At 34.4% G+C, this 2,806-nt stretch overlaps 1 long non-coding RNA gene across 1 annotated transcript in view; it reads right to left on the minus strand.

The window, feature by feature from the left end:
• Window positions 1-358: 358 nt before the first annotated feature.
• Window positions 359-2,806, minus strand: part of LOC122446292 — a 15,144-nt gene continuing 12,696 nt past the window's right edge. Inside the window, exon 3 of the long non-coding RNA XR_006270840.1 lies at window positions 359-486. This is a non-coding gene — a long non-coding RNA (uncharacterized LOC122446292). The remainder of the gene's footprint in view (window positions 487-2,806) is intronic.

Below are 2,806 nucleotides of genomic sequence, written 5' to 3' on the forward strand. Positions count from 1 at the left end.
ATGCTAAGAAATTTAAATTCATGTGTTATTTAAGCAATATTCAAGTAAATCATTTTATTGTTGATGTTCTTAATATACACTTAATAAGAATATACCAGAATAAAATCTCAACCACTATTCAAAAATATTAGACTCAAAAAAATGAAAATAATAATTTTAGGCTTTAGATTGTAGAAGCCCATAATTAGCATAACATAATAATCACTGCAGATAGTGACTGCAGCCATGAAATTAAAAGACACTAGCTTCTTGGAAGAAAAGTTTTGACCAACCCAGACAGCATATTAAAAAGCAGACTCATTACTTTGCTAACAAATGTCTAGTCAAGGCTATGGTTTTCCAGTCATCATGTATGGAATGAGAGTTGCACCACAAAGAATGCTGAGCAGCGAAGAACTGATGCTTTTGAACTGTGATATTAGAGAAGACTCTTGAGAGTCCCTTGGACTGCAAGATCAAACAAGTCCGTCCTAAAGAAAATCAATCCTGAACACTCATTGAAAGGACTGATGCCAAAGCGGAAGCTCCAATATTTTGGCCATCTGATACAAAGAACTGACTCATTGGAAAAGACCCTGATGCTGGGAAAGATTGAAGGCAGGAGAAGAAGGGGACAAGAGAGAATGAGATGGTTGGATGGCATCACTGACTCGACAGACATGAGTTTGATCAAGCTCTGGGAGCTAGTGGACAGGAAAGTCTGGCATGCTGCAGTCCATGGGGTAGCAAAGATTTGGACATGACTGAGCAACTGAACTCAACTCAATTAATATTTCATTAATCATTAATCAGTGGATATTCAAATTAAGAGCTATAGCTGGATCAATACTTCCAATTAAAAAATAAAAACTACATAGCTTTAGTCTCTGTACACAATAGCCAAAAATATTGGCAATGCTTTTTCTATCCCTTAGTTATAGCACATAATAATTTTATGTTTGACATAATGTTGTGATAATTATTTAATATGCAATTAAACAAGTACTATTCTAAGAAGTCATAAAAGGATGACTACTAAACTTTTCCTGCAGTCTTCCACACTGCAACCACTAGAGTTGAGTGAAATAGATTAAGAGAATTACTTCAAATAGGAGTGTGAATTTTTAAAAAAAAAAATGGTTTTTAATTTCCTGAACTTTCAAAGAATGGATTTTCTCCATATCATCATTTTTAAAGTTAAAAAGATGATTGCTTTTATAACTAAAACTGTTTCCTGATTCTAAGATATCCTAAGATTCTTTGTTATTTATTATAGGGAATATCTTTGAATGTTGACTTTTCTGGAAAATACAAAGAAGTAACCATCTAAAACCTAGAGGTCTACAGTTCACGGGGTTACAAACAGTTGGACATGATTTAGTGATTTAACAAGAACAACAACCATTTAAGAAGTTAATATTAATGAATTAATAATTTAAATGTTTCAATGCTAATTTAATTTTAATAATATATGCAGTGTTCAAAATGCACATGTTCTTCTAGCTACTTTTCTATTTCTTTTGGATAATTCCAGGATGCATTAGGATAAAAGAAACAAAGAAAAGCAACTAGAATAAAAAATGTGTTTTGATTTTTATCTCTTCACAATTAATTGACAATTATTTCTTTTTTAAAAATTTTTTTATTTATTTATTTTTTCATTTATTTTATTTTTTTTTTTTTTTATTTTTTTAATTTTTTTTATTATTATTTTTTTTTTCCAGTGGGTTTTGTCATACATTGACATGAATCAGCCATGGATTTACATGTGTTCCCCATCCCGATCCCCCCTCCCACCTCCCTCTCCACCCGATTCCTCTGGGTCTTCCCAGTGCACCAGGCCCGAGCACTTGTCTCATGCATCCCACCTGGGCTGGTGATCTGTTTCACCATAGATAGTATACATGCTGTTCTTTTGAAATATCCCACCCTCACCTTCTCCCACAGAGTTCAAAAGTCTGTTCTGTATTTCTGTGTCTCTTTTTCTGTTTTGCATATAGGGTTATCATTACCATCTTTCTAAATTCCATATAAATGTGTTAGTATGCTGTAATGTTCTTTATCTTTCTGGCTTACTTCACTCTGTATAATGGGCTCCAGTTTCATCCATCTCATTAGGACTGATTCAAATGAATTCTTTTTAACGGCTGAGTAATATTCCATGGTGTATATGTACCACAGCTTCCTTAAAAAAAAAAATCATTCATCTGCTGATGGGCATCTAGGTTGCTTCCATGTCCTGGCTATTATAAACAGTGCTGCGATGACATTGGGGTGCATGTGTCTCTTTCAGATCTGGTTTCCTTGGTGTGTATGCCCAGAAGTGGGATTGCTGGGTCATATGGCAGTTCTAATTCCAGTTTTTTAAGGAATCTCCACACTGTTCTCCATAGCGGCTGTACTAGTTTGCATTTCCACCAACAGTGTAAGAAGGTTCCCTTTTCTCCACACCTTCTCCAGCATTTATTGCTTGTAGACTTTTGGATAGCAGCCATCCTGACTGGCGTGTAATGGTACCTCATTGTGGTTTTGATTTGCATTTCTCTGATAATGAGTGATGTTGAGCATCTTTTCATGTGTTTGTTAGCCATCTGTATGTCTTCTTTGGAGAAATGTCTGTTTAGTTCTTGGCCCATTTTTTGATTGGGTCATTTATTTTTCTGGAATTGAGCTGCAGGAGTTGCTTGTATATTTTTGAGATTAATCCTTTGTCTGTTTCTTCATTTGCTATTATTTTCTCCCAATCTGAGGGCTGTCTTTTCACCTTACTTATAGTTTTCTTTGTAGTGCAAAAGCTTTTAAGTTTCATTAGATCCCATTTGTTTAG

The sequence above is a fragment of the Cervus canadensis genome, chromosome 8 (assembly GCF_019320065.1).
Source record: "Cervus canadensis isolate Bull #8, Minnesota chromosome 8, ASM1932006v1, whole genome shotgun sequence".
Taxonomy (NCBI): Eukaryota; Metazoa; Chordata; class Mammalia; order Artiodactyla; family Cervidae; genus Cervus; species Cervus canadensis.